Genomic DNA, 20,183 nt, shown 5'->3' on the forward strand with positions numbered 1-20,183 from the left:
TCGCGGACACCGGCTCATGCACACGGTAAAGACGTTGCTTTTATGAAGCTACAAGTCGCTTTCTGAATTTTAAAAGCTACCACCCTGGCTCGCTGATTCATGGTTCAGGTCTCTGCGCGTGTGTGTGCGTGTGTGTACTTGCGCGTGAGAGACAGCAAAAAAAGACCCTCTCTTATTCGGGGGCGACTATGTTAAACGCCGAGGGGCCACGGATTCCAGGGTGCTCAGAGCTGCCCCGTCCTAACAAGTCCGGGGGGAAGAGGGTGACTTCACCCCCAAGGTTTCAGGACTCTCCAGTGAGCCTTTTCATTGAGGAATCCTTGCTTGGTGAGCGCCTGGCGCACCAGTGCCAGAAGGCAGGGACCCAGCTCCCCACCACATACAGAGGACACTCAGGTGCGGCTCACCTGTTCCCGCACCCCTGACTCTCCCCATCCCCGCCCCCAGCACCAACCACCGGCCTTTTAATCCCTCAACCCTGGGCAGGCGATCCTCCTTCCCCGGGTTGGATTCAGAGGCTGAACCACGTAGAGAACTGTTCTGAGGCTCCAGGGCCTGGGGACTGAGCTGGGTTTGGGTTCTTCCTGGAGGCAATCACACCATCCTAATTGGCACCAGCACCGACTGCTTTCAATCCCGTGGTGCGTCGGACCGCAGTCCCACGAGCTAAGGCGTTTGATTGGATTTTAACTCTAAAGGGAAGTCGCTGGGCATGTGAGGTAGAAGATGGATCAGTAAATGACTAACAGATAATAATAGAAACACTGTGTCCCTGGATCTCTGCGATGGCCGCGCAGATAGGAACTTCACCTGTTGGATAAAGAAAAAGGAGACCCCGTCGGAAGAAATAATCGCTGGCAGAATCTCCAATCTTACTAAGAATGTGCTGCCCCTTAGAGCTGTTCTAAGCAGGGCTGGTGGGGGGGGGGGGCATATATTTATTCTTCCGGGTTTCCCACATCCCGTTTGTTTTCCGTAAAACACAGGTAATATTTTTTTCTCCTGTGCATCGGTCTACAGCATCATTCCTTTTGTCCATTTTTCTACCATCCTTTATATACCCTCAGATTGGCTTAGTTCGTCTAAGTTCACTCTCTGCCAGTCGAAAACGCCCACTCAGATTAGCCCTGGTTTAAAAGTTCCAATCTTTCAAGCACACTCACTGAGATTTATTTTATTATAAATGTGTAGGGTGGGTGGGGTGTTGAGAGGGAGTAAACGGCCCTCTAGGGTGGGGACAGTTCTTTCATTTTCTTTTTGTTTTTTTCTTTTTAACAGAACATTTTTATTAAACTCGAGTTTCTGGTCTGGTACTTTGCCTGTGTTTCTCTAACCAAAACTGCGGGGCGGGGGGCTGGGGGGTGCTGGGTGGTGTGGAACCATGGATGTCTCAAATGAAAGTTTCACAAAGCAATGACTGGAAATTAAAAAAAAAAAAATCAGACCTATTCCACCCAGGCGCCCTAAATAAGTAGCCCCGTTTGCAAATTCCTATCAATTATTACGTGATGGGAAAAAAATCCTATCTGAAAATAAAGCACGTGGACGTGGAGAATTTTAATTAAATCTTACTGTGGATATAATAACATGGAAGTGATTTTTCATTCGGCGCTTGCCTGCTCACCAGTGTTTTATGGCGTTTTCTTGCCTCTGACTTTATTTTAAAATATTAGACGAGGTGGAGAATTATAAACGACTCTTTCCTTATCTGTACTGCTCACATATCCAGGATCAGAGGAGCTGATTAAGAAAGAAGTCAGAGGCAACGTTGGATTCATAATGATTTGGAATAATGAATCCTTATCTCCGCTCTCCAGATTATCTGCCTTTCAGCTCCCGATGTTTTGTTACATGGGATAATTTATTGCATCTAACACATCACAATGAATCTGATGGTAGAAAGTGATGGCCAACGTTGTGAAAGGGGGCCCTTATTTTTTATCCCGGGGCAATGAAACTGCTTTTGGCAGTTTTTAATTGGGAAAATATAAGGTAGATCTGATAAAAAAAAAAAAAAGAGCTGGGTATAATCTTGCCTGCTCCTGCTTTACCGCTCTGCTCTTTAATTAGTGTGTCAATTTCAGGCTGAAATTAACAAGATCGACCTGAAACCGGCGCTTAGTTTCTCCCCAGCACCAAGATCCCAATTTTTAACGTGATTTATTTTTATGAAAAAAGAGATAATTAATCATAAACACTGACGAAAGCACAGAGCCAAGTTGAGATAAAATGCCATTTGCATCTTTATATAGAAAGATACCAATAATGGTAATTTTTCTGAGATTTCTTCTCTCCTCACCATCTCCTGCCCCAACACAGCTCCCATCCTGCCCGCTGCCCACTCCAGCCCCATTCCAAGTACACAAGAAAAAAAAATCAATTCCAGGTTCCTCTTTGGTATTCATTGCTCTCTTTTTTAAAGTGTATATATATTTATATATATTCAGCTCCTCTGGCTTTGTCTATTAACACATGCAGAATTGTACAGGTTTCCTTCCCCCAGAGCAGAGTGGTGGGTGGATCCGCCTGTTCTCCCAGAGCCCCCCACCCACCTACCCTCATCATCTTCCCTCCTTTAGAGTTAGAGAGAAGAGGACACACATCTCATTTAATGGTTAATTAGTTACAATAATTGGCATTTTTGTTTCTTTTGTCTTTTGCCCTAACGCCCATGGAACAAAAGTCATCTAAACGCAACAGGCTTTCCTCTCTGCCTCTTTCAGGATGGATTTCAGACTCCAAGGCTACACCTGAGGTCCCCGCCCTACCCCTGACAGCACTAGCCACCTCCTGGCTTCAGGAAGTAGAAGGGGCAGGAGTCACTAGTAATTTGTTCTTTAAGCTTTTTGTGCCTGTTGATTACTTCCTTGTTGCTTGGATTAAACAATTGTTGCAAATCTGCAAACCAGTGAAAGGCGATTCATACATATTCGCTCTCCAATTGTTCCTCCTGACGTCAGATCATAATTTCTTGGTAATTGGATGGCTTGCACCAAAATAATGCTCATCTGACATTCTCTACATTTCCTCTAGGTTGTAGTAGACTTTGTACTGGGAGGGGGAAGGAGGACTTGATTCTTTTTTTAAGAATTCTTTTCTGTTCACTATAGTTTCTATTATCTCCCTTCCTCCCCTAAGCTTAAGAACATTAACTTATGAAGTGTAAAGATATAGAGTTTGTTTCCTGGGAATATAATTTCCCAGGCAGTTTTTGAGTAAGTTGAAGAAAGTTGAATACAGGCCGGTAAAGATGGAGGAAATGGGGTAACATTTGGGGCGGAAGCAAGGGTGAGGGTCTATAGAGCCAGATCTACTTTCCTCCCTTTGCTTAGATCTGCAAAGAGTCCCACTTGGTCACTTCTACCCATCTTGCAGCCTCTCCTGAGGCCACCGTAGGTTCCCAGCCACCTGGAGTTCAAGCCTCCACTCCCAATCCTGCCCTCACTCTCTCAAGACAAGTAGGCAGCCAAATCATTACAGATTTTAAAAGCTTGAATCTTGATTATAAAACTATTTCAGGTTTTAGGGGGTGGTCGAGAGAGAGAGAGAGAGAGAGAGAGAGAGAGAGAGACCTGATTTTCTGGGATATTTTCTCTTTCTGTTCACTTTGGCCTTAGTTCAGTGGACTGAAGACGTCTAGTTCCAATTCTGGGTCCAATATTGTAGGACTTGTCTCTCCTTCTCGTTTCTCTCCCTTCCCGCCTCCTTTTCATCCCTTCCCCCTCTCCCTTTTCCTCTCTTTTCCCGCTCTTTAGGACACATCACTCCAAGAATTTCAAGTATCAATTATAAGTAATATTAATTTCTCAGCCCCAACCGGCGAAGAGCAGATGATCTGATAGGAGTATAAAAACGGTGCTTCCCTAGATGAAACAGACCAATGGAGCCTGCTGGGCCAATTCCCATGCCCAGATGAACATTCAATTTTCCGGCATTATCTCCACACTTAAACTCGCTTTCTCCATTTCTGTGCCAAGATAAATTTGCATAATATTTGCAGCTGTAATTAGTTGATGAGCATCTCCTAGCCTCCCCCTTTTGTTTCTCTCTGCATTTGGTCTTCCATTGATGCCACGTTTGATCTTTAATATTACAGGATTCCCGATAGAGGATTGCATATCTTATCTTCTCAGCTCCAAAATCTTTTAAGAAGGAGAGGAGGGAGAAGGGGAGAGAGGGATGCGGGGGGGGGGGGGGGGAGGGTGAGTGAGGCGAATAAAGCCTCACTAATCAGAGTTTGAAAAGGTTATGATGGCAGAAGGTATAGGTAGTGACAGAACAAATAAGAGAAATGGAGAATTATAATGGGGAGGGGGTGGGAGGGGTAAGACGAGCCTCTGGAAATGGGGGAGTCTGGAATGAATGGGTTTATTTAGAGAATTAGGGGGTGGGGTAGGGGGGGATTGGGCTGAGATCTGGAACGTGGATGGGCTGGGGGAGTGCCGTTGGCACCCAGCCTCAACTGTGTGGCCCTTCCTCCCTTTCTGGGCAGCCGGTCATTGCCGGGTCGGGGTCCGAATAAGATGCTCTGTTGGGTTGCTCCCTTCAAGCAGAAACTGCAAGTTTTGAAACCAGGCGACTCCCTTATCTGGTCATCTGTTTGCCTCTGTTAATAGAGGCCACAGCGCTCCTGAATTTCTAATATGCCACCAACACTTTATTCCCTCCAGCGCTGTTTAAAAGAAATGAAAGGCCAAAAACATTTTTTTTTAAAAAAAGGAAAAGAAAAAAGATACAAGGGACTACAGGAGACGAGGAGTCCGTCGCACTGAATAGTGTCGCCTCCAGAAGTGGAGCGAAACCAGAAAAGTGGCCCCTTGCCTCGCCTGGGTTGTTATTGTTGTGTTAGTTTTCCCCAAATCGGGAGTCTTCTGACTTGGGTGGCGGCGGGGCCGGGAGGGAAGGCGGATTAGAGGAGCCACTGGTTGAATTAGTATTTGTGGGAATCCGGAGGGGAGAGAGAGAAAGGAAAGGAAAGAGGCAGAAGGAGGAAAAAAAGAAGACAAGAAAGAGTCGATTTCCATGCCAATCATCGGAACAAATAGCTAACATTTAACGTTTACACCCGCACTGGCGGCGCCCTGGCGCTCCGAGGACCTGGAGCCGGGCTAAAATGTCCCGAAAGCCTTTGGAGAAAACGAGTTTCCAGCTATCAGGTTCTCCCCGTCCCCCCCTTCCGTAAGGCTTCGGTTTCAGGCTGGAGTTGTCCAATGTCTGCGTCGCTGCTCCAAGCCCCTAAATGAGTGTCAAGGAGGCAAATATCAAATAGCGCCGGGGTCAAGGCGATTTAGTTAACCGCGCAGGGCGCTCGGGACTTGAAAATCGTGTGGGACTCGCGGGGGAGTAAGGCGGAGGGAAGGCCAGTGAATGAATGATGCATGAATGAATGAATGAATGAGGAATGAACACCCAGACACACGTGGGCTGAGAGCGCCTCCACGCACCTCCTCGGCCCCCGCGGGGCAAAGCAAGGCTCTCAGTTGGAGGAAAGTTCCTTAAAACTTTTATTTTTATATAATGAGGCCAATTTTCTAAAGCGAAGTTAAGAAATTGGGCGCTTCTCCAGCGCTTCAACGGGTACCTTTTGTCATTGTATTGCCTCAAGGCTTCAGTTTCCCCACCTGCTAATTGAGGGGGTAGGACCAGAGGATGGCCAAGGTCCCTTCTTCTTGCGGAAAAAGCAGGCTGCGGGCCCAGAGCGGTTTATAAGGAGGGGGACGTCCTCGAGGTCACCAGGTCTGCAGCCGCAATGCGCCCTGGGGACCCCGGTACCCACCCCCCCCATCTGGGCCACAGGCGCTGGCCGGACTTCCAGCAGCGAGAGCTTCAAACTCCCCCAGTACAGCCTGCAGGGTTATCTCCCCCACCCCACCCCACCCCACCCCCGGCACCCCTGCCCCGCCCCGGGCTTGGCCTCCAGGAGCAACGGCGGTTATTCTCGATTGTTCTCGGGGTCTCCGTCTAGGGAAGTCCCGCGTGCCCTGCTCCAGCCCACCCAGACTCTTTAGGAGCCCTCTCTCCCGCAGTCTTGTGCCTCTCAAGTGTTTCCCAAAGAGAGCATCCTCTTTTTGGGAGGGGAGGGGGTGCGGATTGAGGTTTCCTTCAAAATTCCCGACTCCAGAGCCAGAGCGGAAGCCCAAGCGGACGCAGCCTTTGGGCGCAAAGCGGAGCTGCAGGCGCACCGCGCGCGGGGTTAGAAATCGATTACCCAAGGCCGCTCCTTAGGACTTCACGGTGTCTTTCTTTCTTTTTTTTTTTTTTTTAATTTTTGAGACCCAGGTCCCTGTGCGCAAGCAAGGTGGGGGGTTGTGTTTGCACGCGCGCTGATCTGCGTGCGTGGGTGTCTCAGCCGCCAGCCTCAGGAGCTGGGGGGTTGGGGGTGGGAGCTGAGGGCTGGCGGCTACCGGGCGGGTCGGGGGGGTGGGGTGGGGTGGTGTGTGCACCAGACTCGACGATTCATTTCGCCGAACGCTGCGATGCCGTCGGCATCCTGCAAGAGGCTGCTTCGGAGGCTGCCGCTCAGGCTCCAGGACCGTGAGCCAGGTCCGCACTGTCTTTCCTGCCCTGCCCCTCCCAGCCCCCCGCTCCCCACCTCTGCCTCCTCGGGCGCAGCTCGGGGTCCGTCCGAGGCCGAGCGCCTGGCCCCCGGGCTTCTAGCCTTCCGGTCCGGTGCCTGCGGAGTGGGGGGTGAGTGCCGCGGACGGGAGGAGCGCGGGGGCCGGAACACAAGAGCCAGGTGCCCGGACGTGCCGGGTGGGCTGGTGGGGGGGGTCTACTTAACCCACCTTTTGGTGAGTCTTTCCCTCTCCTCAGTGTAATTCTCAGCGATAGTCGCGAAGACTAATCACGATGCTACTTTCCCCCTTCTTTCTCAAATTAAAAAAAAGAGAGAAAATACGCACCCAACTCCACTACCGTGCGGGTTCCGGAGAAATTCTCAAATAGAGCAGTGTAATTTCTCAGTTGATTTTGATTGACATACTGTCCCTGGGATCATGTGTTAATCCCTTCTTCACTCAAGCCTTTTCATAACTCATTTCTCTCTTGCTAGATGGGGACTCTGATGGTTACCGAGGCAACGATGATAGCGCTAAGCTATTTCCCTCTCTGCAAGGAGACCATTATTCCGCGTGCATAGGCCATTGGCAACAGAGGTCGTCACAAAGTCGTTCACAACACAGCACACGTTTATTAAACTTTTATTCTCTTTTTTCCCCAACACAGAAACTAGTTTGCACTTGTACGGGGGTGGGGGTGGGGGGATCGTCGGCCTGCTCCGTGTTGGCACTAACTGCTCTCAGGTGCGTGGGCCCCGCGCGGACACGCCTCACCCTCCACTGTCGCGCGGGGGCCAGAGGTCCCCCCACTTCCCCATCTGCCCTTTGAGGTCTTCTGTGACGCTACCTCTGGGACCTCGGGGATAAGAAGAGGGGGCAGCATCTAAGTGCAGACGGGAACCGGCTTTCCAGGCCCCTTCGTTGTCTACCCTCCTATGTAGAGTCACCCGCTGTCTCCTCTCTCGGAGTGTTCCCTCCGACACCCCTTTTCTTCTCCCCTCCTGGGGACCTGCGCCCGCCGGCCCCTCCGGGCGCGCTGGCCGCCCTGGCTCCCGAGAAGCCACCTGCCGGGAGCGCACGGGTCTTAGGTTTCTGTTCCCAGTTTGGCCAGGAAAAGGGCCAGAGGGGGGCGCAGGCTCGGAGATGGATGGATTTGGTGCCCAGGCTTCCGGCGGCGGCGGCCTGGGGCTGGGGCTGGCAGGTGGGGAGTGGAAGAACCGGACCGTCTGGGGCAGTCAGTCAAGAACACGACCCCGAGAACGGTCTCTGTTAAAGCAAGCACGGCAAACATCTGTCTTCCCAGCTTGCAAGGCCCGCAAAGCCGCAAAAGGCGGTTGTGAGGGCCTAGGACGGCATGGTCTCTATTTCCCCTCTTCTCCCAGTTCCTCCCTCCCTCCATCCCTTCCTTCCCGACTTTTTCTTCCCTTTCGCCCCTCCCAGTCTTTGTTTTTCATGGGAGGACCCACCGGGGCCTCAGGGAGTGAGTCTTGGGCTCCAGAGCGGTCTCTGTGACCTTGACCCGGGAATACCTGCCCTCCACCAGCCCCAAGCCCCAGGCACTGCCTTCGCCGCCCTTGCACCCGCGCACCCTGGGGTCCCCCGGGGACGTGCTTGCCTCACCTACAGCCAGGGTGGCCCCCACTGCGGCCTGTCGCGGCCCCCCCTTCCAGCCCCCCTCCCGTCAGGACCAGGCCTCGGAGATGGCTTGCTGCTCTGAAGACGCCAGCGGGGACGCAGAGCCGTGCATCGGCGGGGCAAAGGTCGGGGGCTATTAAGTCAGCAGGTGTAGGCGCTCCGGGGGGCTGCGAGGGGTCAACTTCCCTCCCCGAGCCCGGAATTGCCCACGGCCTGTCACGACCCCACCGGCGATGCTGAAGGCCAGAGGGGATGCTGTTTGCACGAGTGACCCCTGCCCCTTCTTGTCCCCAGAGCGAGGGGTGCTTTGCTCAGCCACGGAGGTTACACGGCCTGCCGCCTTGGGAACACGCCTAGCTCGGGGTGGGGGGCTGAGTGTGGTTTCGGGGCATCCGAGGACTGGGAGGAGAAAGGCTGCAGGGGGCCTCAGGGGCCTGCTCCCTGTGCAGTTGGGCTGGTCAGTGGAGGTGACAATAGTACTAGCACGCTCGGTGGCCCTAGGAGTCTTTGCTGAGGGTCAGCTTTAGGTGTGACAATCTGCCATCCCTGTGTTGTAGGGCACCACGTGTCACACAACTCATCAGGCAGCTGAGTTCTCTTGGGGAAACCAAACTGATGAAACTCTGTTCTAAGGAAAGGGCCGTCCAGGTTACAGGAAGCTGGGGCACTTACACCAAAGGCCATAACAGTAACAACCTGGTTATATTGTAACGGTGACTGCATCCATCATAAAATATATCAGTTACAGGATAACGCTCATTAAACTCAGAACACCCTGTAAGATAGGTTTATCCATGTCTTACAGGTGATGCATCCTGTCTGGCTGTGACCGGCCCTCATCCCTGCTCCTGGGACTTCTTTCCTTCCAGAAGACCTCAGTGTGCGCTGCGGATTATCAGTGGGGTTACGGGCATTTCTATTTCTTCATTCATCCCTCCTTCCTTCCTTTAACACTGTGTCCCCATAATGGGCACCCTGCTAAGCTCTGAGACCCCAAAGGAGGAAGCTGTCTCTGTGCACAGGTAGAATGGGGAGAAGGACAAACAAGTAAATCATTCAGATGCAATAAACACCCTGTGAAATGCCTGCTGTGTGAGCCCGGAGGACAGAATGCTTGGGAGTGTCTTCGAATGTTTAACCAGATTGTGAAGCTTGATCTGACTCCCCGGATGCTTATGAGCTCACGGAGTGGTGCAGGGGGCAAGAGGTATTCAAGAAGTGAACAGGCAAGCTCGATGGCACTGGGGTGGCGAAAGGGTCCGGAGAGTTCGATAAAGGATGAGAAAGGCAGTTCCCCGAGCAGGGGAGGAGTGGGAGAGGTAGGGACACAGGGCAGTGAAGTGTCATGGAGTCAAGCTACTACGTGGCTTTGTCCTGTGGACACTGGGGAGCCAGCGATGGTCTGTATGCACAGGAACGTTGGAATCAGAATGAGTGAAGTTAGAGATTCTAGATGCCATTCAGGTGACCAGTCTCCCCCTTTCCCCTCAGCTACACACCGAGAACTAAAGTGTCTGCTTCAATACTTCCAATTGTATAAAGCGACTGGGTAATAACAATTTTTAAAAAAATGCTTAGGTGAAAGCAACACTTACACCAAGGCTCCTGTTTCTCTGTGTGTTTTCTCAGTATCGCTGCATGGGACCTTGGTTCTCTGGGCTTGTGCGTTGAGAACAGCAGCCCTGGTCTCTGGCTCTGCTGCAGTCACAGCTCTGCCTGGACCAAAGGCACTCTGACAGTTTCATGGCCACGACAGAAATCAGCCAAAGCCCAGAAGGTGAGCAGTGACACCACCTAGAAAACCGCGCTGTGCCGCCGTGTCTGTGACAGCAAGAGACGGGAAGCCGCTGGCCCTCATGAATATATGGCAGGTATCTACAAACTCTCACACTAATTGATGGTCTCCCTATATATCATCCCAGATAAAGGGCCCCTGTGCAGTAAATGCTGATGTTGAGAACACCCTGATAGGGCTTTGTTAACAAGAAGATAACAGAAGAGCAAGATATGTTTGTTTAGCTGCCTATAGATAAACCCAATAGGTCTTCGTTAACTTTTCATGACTGATGGCAACCGCTAACCATGATAAATAATCCTGCAACAGGGAACTTTATTTAATGTGCCAGAAATGGGGCCTACATTTTTAGCTCCTTTGAATGAGGAGGAGGTATTTTCTGTGTGTGAGTACATCTATGTCACAGTACATCAGCGCCGATTTTCTCTAAATAACTTTAAACTGTCAGCCGAACCTCTGAACCAAGTTGACCCTTGATACTTTTTCAGGGTGTGCTGTTCCAACCACACAAAAGCCGAGCAGGTCTGAGGAACTGGATTTTACAGAGTGAAATCGAGTCTTCAAAAGAGTGGCAGAACCTTGGGAAATCAACACAAACATCTTTTGAGCAGCTACAAACAGGTAAAAATCTGCTTTTCAATACTTGTGAGGAATATGGTGGCCTGAGATGACCAAACCCGTCCACATGTTGGAAGTTGCAGAGTCTTATCCAAAACTGATGGCTGAATAAACATTTATTTTTCAAAGCTGAGGAGGTTAGTTTTTCACTGTCTTTAACGATGTCTTGCCTGGTGAGATACATCATCCTTTACCTAGATGGGTCCCCAAGTCAGGCTATGTCCAGAACTCACCTAAAACGAAAGCCTCAAAGTACATCAAAGGCAGTTGTTTCATAAATCCAGTTCCAAAGACCAAATTTGTGTGCTGCTGGAAAAAAAAAAAAGATCATTCCGCTGTTGTCTTTAGTGCAATCTTTTACAAGAAGGCAATCATTTTTTACTAAAAACAGCATCTGAATTTTATCTTTGCTAACACGCTAAGGAGGAGGGCGGGAGTTTGACCCAAGCATAGAATCTTCCTTAACTTGCAGACTAAGTAATTTTGATGGGAGAAGTGATCCTGGGTCTCTAAAGTGACCCAGATTTGCCACCAGTACATGGGGATCTCGGGTAAAATGATGTTTCAGTTAATAAAAAGAATATTAAGGGGAATTCATTCTCAATGTAGAAAAACGACTGTTTGCAAAAGCCACAGGTTACCTATGTCCTAAAGTACTAGCGAAAGCTTTCTTTTCTTTTCTTTTCTTCACCGCCCCCCCCCCCCCCCCCCCCCCCCCCGCATGTGTCACAAATAAGAAAGAGCTATTGTAATTCGGTTCCCCTTTTGGTTCTAAGAGAAAGCTGCGGTTGGATTCACTCTCTGGGGCAGCTCAGTCCTGAAAGCATCAGATTTGATCCCCTAGACTCCCTGGAACCGCAAGTTCACATCTCCAAGGGGTTGGGCTCAACCCTCCTCCTTCCTGGGCAATAAATAGCATGGAAACCAGGTTATCTGTGTGGCCAACTTTCAGGAAAGACCTTGAAAACAGAGACGGGGTGGACCTGGGCAGTCACGTGGTGCTTTCCATTTCCATGGGCTTTGCTGCGGGGTGGCTGCGGCGACCTGACGGGCGGCAACCGAGCACCGCAGCAATCCCAGGAGATGCTTCTACCAGGTTTCTAATAGAAGGCCATTTCAAAGCCTGCCTAGACTCAGAGGCAGCCGGCTCCCTTTACCCTGGTGGAAAGCCATTGGGTGGCTCCATCAGATTAGCTGTGAGAGGGGGGTAGGGAATTAGGAATGTTTACTTTCACATCCAGCTTTTGGTGGCATGTCTGTAGCGACTTCATATCTTAGCACCATATTTTGTATTCGTGATTAGTGGGTTGGCTTAGGTACAACGTGATTAATCTTTCTTTCTTTCCTTTTTTTTTTTTTTTGGCTCAAAGCATTGGTGCCCTCACCTGAGTCTAAACAATCAAGTTACTGAAACCCTAGCACACTTTTTAAACCTTGAGCCGCTTCTTTACATAAAGGGCACTGTCTCCACTTGAGCTCTGAATATACTGTTTGTCCAATTTCTGACATGACTCCACTTAATATAAAAGACCAGCTTTTCTTGTGGGAAAAAAAAAAAATTCAGACAATGCCAGCCAAGACCATCGAACGGCTGGGCTGAGGTTTGTTTGTCTTAGCGACATGGGCTGTCATCACACCTGAGCAGTGACTGGGGCAGAGACAGCTCACCTGGGCCCTTCCTTACTATTTCTCCAAACCTTCTGTTTTCCTTCTGATCTTTGAGCACCAATGAAACATGATTAGCAGCTTGAATGAAGCCAGATTCTTGTTTCTAAATGCATAATACATATTAAAAATGATAACCATTTTTAGGAACACACGATGTACTTGTTCATATACATACACTGAATCTATGGACTTGTGAACCGCTTCCATGCCCTTTCTAGCATCTTGGGTATAATATAAACCCTTTCAACATCTGCTTCATTTCTTGGATGGTGACTTTTGTGTGTCAAGACAGTGATGTGACTTTTGTGTCTGTAAACTGCATAATTGCAAAAATTATACATGAACATATACTCAGGGAATGCTGTGAGCTGTAGGTCTTAATTACACCATGTATTTTTCTATAAACATCCTTCAGCTGAATCTGTGTCCACAAACTTCTCAGAGACAAAGTGGGCCACTGTCAAATGTCAGCGTTAACCAGTTGCTTGGGAAAGGAGGTGAATACACTTCTGATGGCAGAAATACCATCTTTTGAATTCGGTCAGGATTTCTGCTGCATTAAATTGCTGTATTGTCCGTGACTACAAACTGAAACGTGGGCTAGCTTAGTTTGGGCTGTCTGGTAATTTGAAGCCCTCCAGTAAGGGCTTGGTATTTTGTAATCAATAAAGCAGAGCTCCTCTGTTGTTTTTCGTGATTTGAAACAAAGTTCAGTGACAATGATTTGTCCATAAAAACATTTGAACAAGTAACTAACCGTCCAAGAAACGAAGCAGATGTTGAAAGGGTTTATATTATATCCAAGATGCTAGAAAGGGCATGGAAGAGGTTCACAAGTCCGTAGATTCAGTGTATGTATGTGAACAAGTACATCGTGTGTTCCTATTAATGGTTGAATCAGTGCAGTAGAAAAATTTCACTACAATCTCATACAAACCACTGATAACTGATAGGGGCAGACTCCTGGATATACAAAATGTGGACTTAATGAAAAACTGTTAGTAAGTTGAAAACATTAAACTCTTTGTGTTTTCTTGCCTTCTTCCATCTATTGACAATAAGGCAATATAAATGCCTCTATGCTGTTAAAGATACCCTCCCAGGCAGGAAGTGTTAGGGAATGTATCAACCCCGTGAGCAGCTCTCGGCCACCCCACCACAGCTACAGCCATTGTACCTGGTGGAGAGATGCCTTTTTGCTGTTCTTCCTAAAAATGTGCTCTTACAAGAGGTAAACAACCGGAAAAGGACGTGCCTACTTTTCGTATCCTGATTTTATTTCAATTTTTAAACTTTAAGCCTATTTTTTAACGTTATTTTCAATGAAACCCACACTTTAAAAAGGTTGAGGGTGAGTCATTTCTGATTGGGTTCCTTTCACACAACACACACATATCCCTTCACCTATGGACCTGACATCCTAACAGCCATCGGATAGATTTGACGTGTCGCTACCTCTGAAACGGAACTAATTTATTTATAACGTTTGAAGTCTCCAGCACAGAATGTGAGAGCTACAAGAAGCATGTAGATCTCATGGGACCTCTTTGTTTCAAAATGAAGGGGCTGAGGCCCTTGGGAGAGTTGGGCAGACAGTTAGGAAGTGAGGCTGTGATGTCAGTGCTTCCTGGTCAGAGCTACAGCGAAGGAGCAAAGAACATCTACAGTTGTGTCTGTCCTGGAACTGCAATGATGTGCTAGCTACTAGCCACCTGTGGATATTTACATTTCAATTAGTTAAAATTATCATTTTAAAATTTTCCATTAGTTTAAACTATTTAAAAATTTTTTCAATTAGTTAAAATTAAACAAAATTAAAAATTCAGCTTCTTAGCTGCAGTAGCCGTATCTCAAGTGATCCATAGTCCATGTGGCCGTGGCCCCGGTATTGGCCGGAGCAGAAGTGATGGGACATTTCCATCCTCATGGCCTGAGATTCTTAAGCACATAGGGAAGGGGGTGGTGGTGCAGTGGAAGCTCCTCCACTAGGGGGTGCTCTAGACTCCAGTGCGTCCCTCCAGCTGGACTACATTCAGAAGGCTTTGAGAAATTCCTCCTTGTTTTAAGTGTAAATTAGGTTTCCTTCCTTTATCTGATCCCTTTCCTGCACTGAGGCCTGAGGTTGTTCAGGAATGGACAGGCAACCATGTGCCTGCTGAATGTGGGTGAAGCCCAGCAAGGGCTTGTCCTCCATGATTTACTGTTTCATCTAGTTTTCTGAGATTGTTCAGCATAAGAATCAGAAAGTGCCAATGCCAAATCCACTGCACTTTGACTTGCTGCATATTAACATCGGTCATCCAGGCCTGCTGACAGCGGCATACCTCTCCCTCCGCTCTCCACCATTGGGTACTATACAGATGGGTGTAAAACTGAGCTGAAGAAAATGGGCACTGGGAGGAAGTCTTTCTCCTGGTGACCTTCTGTGTCCAGTAATCAAATAGCTTGATAATAAAATCGCCTGGCTAATGTCTTGTCCGCCTTTCCAGCCTCGACTGTAGCATCAAAAGAGCATTGCTCTTTTTTTTTTTGTGGTACGCGGGCCTCTCACTGTTGTGGCCTCTCCCGTTGTGGAGCACAGGCTCCGGCCACGCAGGCTCAGCGGCCACGGCTCACGGGCCCAGACGCTCCGCGGCATGTGGGATCTTCCCGGACCGGGGCACGAACCCGTGTCCCCTGCATCGGCAGGTGGACTCTCAACCACCGCGCCACCAGGGAAGCCCACATAGCTCTTTATTAAATGAAAAAAAAATTTTTAATTGAAGTATAATTTGATTTACAATATCGTGTTAGTTCCAGGTGTACAGCAAAGTGATTCAGTTATACATATACATGTATTTATCTAGATTTTTTTCAATTCTTTCCATTGTAGTTTATTACAAGATATTGAGTTCCCTGTACTATATTGTTGTTGTTATTGGCCCTTGTTGTTTATTTTATATATAGTAGTGTGTATATGTTACTCCCAAATTTCTATTTTAGTCCTCTCCTCCCCTCTCCTTTGGTAACCATAAATTTGTTTTCTATGTTTGTCTGTTTCTGTTTTGTAAACAAGTTCATTTGTACTATTTTTTAGATTCCACATATAAGTGATATATTTATCTTTCTCTGACTTACTTCATATAGTATGATAATCTCTAGGTCCATCTATGTTGCTGCAAATGGCATTATTTTATTCCTTTTTTATGGCGGAGTAGTATTCCATTGTATATATACATCTTCTTCATCTATTCATCTGTCAGTGCACATTTAGGCTGCTTCCATGCCTTGGCTATTGTAAATAGTGCTGCTATGAACACTGGGGTGCATGTATCTTTTTGAATTAGAGCCTTCAACTTTTTAGGATATATACCCAGGAGTGGGGTTGCTGGCCAAGATCGCTGTTTTGATGGGGTGTCAAAATCCAGAATCTGAGTCTCATGGAAAATTCAGAATTTATAGAGCACTGAAAAATTATTGGAAGAGCAAGATAGTAACTATTAACAAATTAAACTAAAAAAAAAAAAAAACCACAATAGATACTATAGCTCCCATTTGTTGAGCTCCTACCATGTGTTAAATGCTTTACATATGATCTTATTCAATTTTTACAATTACCCAAAGAAGACAGTCCTATTCTCCTTTTACAGAGAAGGAAGCTGAGATTTAGAGAAATTAAATTCTTTATTGAAGTTCATTCAGCAGTTCAGCAACACAGTCAGGATTCAGATCAAAGTTCTGACTAAAAAAAAAGTGCTCTTGGCTACTATCTTGCTGTCTAGACTCCTTAAAATTTAAAGATCTAAATGCAATGTGAAAAGAAGACCTAGAAACAGAAAATATCAATTTAATGCATGAAGCTCATCAAACACCCTGTATGCACTTTAATGGGGGCCTAGGTCTGGCCAATTCAATTTTTTTTTAAATTGGTGAAAATATGGTAAGCCAAAAATATTCTTATCACACTTCAAACAATATTTGGCTTGACGCGCACTTACTGGAAGTGGGCGTGATTCCTGGGCACAGCAACCCTAGGAGTCAGGCAGGTAACCCACCCGTGTCACAAGGAAGGACACTGTGTGGTCTGCCTAAAGGTTTTCAGATTCAAAATTTTTACAGCCCTGTGCTACGCTCTCCCCAAAATGAAACCAAACAACAAAGCAACCTCACCCACAGGCCCATTTCCATGTGGGATCTTTGTGGAAAATGACATTTGAGAGGGTGTCAGCTGAGCTTCTAGAAGGTTTGCATTCCGCAGCAGCCTTCCTGGGAAGCTCGGATGGCCTCACTGAGCCTTCGGAGTGAAAGGTTTTTCCTCATACTTTTTTTTTAAAACGTACGGGTGTTTATAAATGCTTTTTCCCCTCTTACCTTACTTCCTTAGTGAGAATTCACCATATTTTTCCTTTAAGCAAAACTCTCCCTGGCATTTAATGTGACAGGATTAACAAAAATTTGACATACACGTTGCATCAGGAATACATTTATTTCAGTAGATTGGAGTTTCAGATCCAATCTTTCTTCCTGGGAATGTTATAATTTTGTCAACTTATTGCTTTTTTTTTTTTTTTCAATTAAGATTTTTTTTTAATTGTAGAAAAGAACAAGCACAAAAATAGCTAAAACTTATATATACAGTTTAAACAAATGGCTATAAAGTGGTGTCTGTATAACCACCTCCCAGGTCAGGAAATCAGACTCTACCTGTACCTGGAAGCAGCCCGAGCTTTGCTTATGCTGCGTCTCCCACATCCACGCTCCCCTCTCTCCCCCCAGAGAAGCCGCCATCCTTACTTTTATGAGGGTCCCTCCTTGCTTCCCCACCTTTGCGTGCATCCTGAAACACGCGGTGTAGTTTTGCCCTTTTGGGACTTTATATACAAGGCCTCAAACTACATATATCCTGATGTCTGTATTGGTTTACAGCGTCTTGTGGTAAGCTGTCCCTTGGTCTCATGGACCTAAAATTGAAAACTGGTCAGACAGGAGTCAGAACTGATCATCTTTCCATGCACTCTGGCTTGGATCCATTTTGAGATGTGGACCACGTCTCTCATGTCATTCTCTGTCATCTCTCTATGACACTGGGGACGTGTCTCAGGTCATCTTTGCATCCCCGTAGCCTGGGAAGATGCCTAATGGTTTTTTGGGAAGCGTGTGGATGTGGTTAAGTGCAGAACATTCTGGGCCTCTTCTTTGTTTCTGTGAATGTTGTAAATTAGCCACGTTAAAAAGTAATAGAATGAAGGAGGGAAGAGGAATTGGTCATTTAGAAAACTTCTTCTAGAGAATTCACTTTCTAAAAGCTAGCCAAAAAAGCTTAGTCAACATTCCAAATGGTATAAGAAAAGAAATAATCAGAATATAACCTGATGATATTTTTGGATGATTTGAACTCCCTCTGATGACTACTTTTATTAGAGGTTTAAATGAGGTCCTAGAAGCAGCACAGACATTTGCTTCAGACCACTGAACTGGGCGATAAGTTAACTCATGAAGAACAGTAACGATGACAATCTTCAGGTTTGTGTTGTTTTGCTTAAGATGATCCCATCCTAAGCGTTTCGCTAATCAAATACAACACCCAGCCAAAAAAAACCACAAAGAAAAAAAAACTCCCACAAAACTTCAGAAGGTTAACAAAATCCTGACGAGGTTCCAAGGATACAGTAGGAGATGACTGCTTAGGGCAGAGTACCTAAAATATGCTTCTGTTCTTTTTTATTTTTTTTTTTTGGGCCATGCCGCGTGGCATGCAGGATGTGGGATCTTAGCTCCCTGACCAGAGATTGAACCTGTGCCCCCTGCAGTGGAAGCACGGAGTCTTAACCATTGGACCACCAGGGCAGTCCCAATATACTTCTGTTCTGAAAGCCCAGCACATTTACATCTTGTGGCATCCATCTGTTCATGTATAAATGCATTTTTTCATATACTGTCAACTCTGCTACTTCCCAGGATAGTTAATGTAACCGTTCGCTAAGCTTTTCAATATTTTGTTGTAAATATAAACCCTTCAACTATATAAAGCTGTATCCACATTTAAAACCACTGCAGTCTAAGGTGGATAGAAAGATGATGTGGAGAAAAATGGAGAAAAACCTAGTAAGGAAGGGGCTTAGGATTCGACGAAATGCACATTAATACCAGAATATGGTGGGAACAAGTAAGTACAAAACGGTGGAGGCCAGACTGCAGGAAAACTCAACTTGGAGCTAATGCACTTTTGCCATTTTCATGAAGTGTGTCCAGCCACCGTTGAATGAACGAATCAAAGTGTTTAAAACTGTCCTTCTATAAACGAAACTAAAAGCTGAGTTGTCCAGGATGAAAAAGGTAACCAGCAGTTGTTTTAATACTTCGCACATAAACTAAATGTTATGTTTCCCTGATAGGAAGAAGAAAACGTTCAGCTGTCCACCTAAATATCTCATTTCCAGTGTCACCACTGGCCGGCACGCGGGGATTAATAGTTACTTTAGACTTTTTAGGCCACAACGAATGCAAGATTCTCAAAGAAACGGTTTCCTAAGAGAATGACTGATACTATTGTGGAGAGAACGTTATTCAGAACATTATCTGTTTCATTCTTCAGTCGGGGGGCGACTATCTACTTCTAGACTTGAACTTCTAAAGAAAACTGCTATGATCTGAAGAGATTGGCCATAAAACTATTTGTATTGAAAACTTAGCCCGTGTGCCTTTAGTGAACCTAATTCATTAGCATTCTCACTGGCCAGGTTTCCATATCTGTGTTCATTTTATACTTTAGTTTGGTTACCAGGTCTTTGTTGAATCGTCCTATTCAAAGGAGAACAAAGGAGGTTTAGGTGATACAGTAGGGTAAGGCACTATATTTTATCTTTGCAAAAAGCCCGACAGAGCCAGAATGCTCCGATGCCCTCTGATTTTCTGCAGGACATTTGGAGCCACAAATCAGCTGGAGGATAGAGCCCCTCACTGTGCTTCAGTGCAGACACCTTTAGAAGACAAACAGTGCACCAGTCACAGAAATCGCGCTTGGCCAGGTCCTCAGGGCTCCGTGGGCAGATCAGCTCACCCGAGGAATGGGGTTCCTGGGAGGGAGGGCTCTCTCTCCCTCTTAAATACCAACCCCTCCAATTAAATCACTAGCCCGGCCAATTTTTTTCCAGACCGCTTCTCTTCATGAAGCATCATCAGTGCCGAGGTCAGATGGTAGTGCTGGCGTAAGGGACAATGGTCCCCCAGCTTCCCGAGCCCTGGGAGACTTTTCATGCTCCCTAGGGAAATACTCTCCTGGTGCCTCTGCATCGAATTTTCTCAGTTCCGGTAGTTCCTCAGATGTCTGCTGCTCTATGAGTTCCTTCTCCCTCAAAAGTCAGAACGTACTTTCTTCTTCCCGTGTGGGTCCCCTCAAGGTTTTCTCCCAATTAAACTGTCATCCTTCCCAATGTAACCCTCTCCCCTCTGGTCCAATACAGGTTTTTCCTTTCCCTGTTTAGTTCAACTTCATTAGGCCAGGTGAATTAATCTCCAGTCTCTTTGTGATGTCTGTGGTATTTGCGATCACTCTCTTTCTCTTCAGTGTGACTTTATGGAGGATGATTTTGCCCAACTTTCTAACTTTGCTTTGGAACACCAGGGTTTCATTTTCTAATCCACATTTCCTTTTGTGGTTTCTCAGACTTCCTTTGGTTGGTGTACGGACAGGCATCCAGTAGAGACTGAGACCACCAGCCCATTTCATACAGGCCACTGAACAGTCAGAAGACGGTAACAACTTTGGGTCTCTGGTGACCTGAACTGGATTCAACTCACTGACCTAGAGGTGAAAGGCTCTGTATTCCATTACTAATCCCTTGAGCTCTCCAGCCCCCTGAAAATGATTCTTTGGTTTTACTATTGCAAAGGCCATTTATAAAATCATGAACTGGATTTAGGAAAGCAAC

Source organism: Phocoena sinus, chromosome 2 (assembly GCF_008692025.1).
Source record: "Phocoena sinus isolate mPhoSin1 chromosome 2, mPhoSin1.pri, whole genome shotgun sequence".
NCBI classification, from domain to species: Eukaryota; Metazoa; Chordata; class Mammalia; order Artiodactyla; family Phocoenidae; genus Phocoena; species Phocoena sinus.